At 32.1% G+C, this 215-nt stretch overlaps 1 protein-coding gene across 2 annotated transcripts in view; it reads right to left on the reverse strand.

Moving 5' to 3' along the window:
* The window catches only part of LOC106883588 (ethanolaminephosphotransferase 1), an 89,843-nt gene that overhangs the window by 13,852 nt on the left and 75,776 nt on the right, over positions 1 to 215 (reverse strand). The window lies entirely within an intron of this gene.

Here is a 215-nt window from a genome sequence, read left to right on the forward strand (position 1 = left end):
GTAAAGGTAACTAATGGGCAGATAACATCACATATGTTATGAGTCAACAGATTTCGATAAGCTTAAATAAATCACTTAGTATCTTCAAGTATTGGAGATAAAGATGTGCCAACTCAATCTAACATAAGTGTTATTAAAGTGATAGTATGTTGTCAACTTAATGTTACAGTCCCATAAAAGGGAAGAATGCTACTATTATTTAGCCCTAGGAAACA

This window comes from Octopus bimaculoides, chromosome 9 (genome assembly GCF_001194135.2).
Source record: "Octopus bimaculoides isolate UCB-OBI-ISO-001 chromosome 9, ASM119413v2, whole genome shotgun sequence".
Taxonomy (NCBI): Eukaryota; Metazoa; Mollusca; class Cephalopoda; order Octopoda; family Octopodidae; genus Octopus; species Octopus bimaculoides.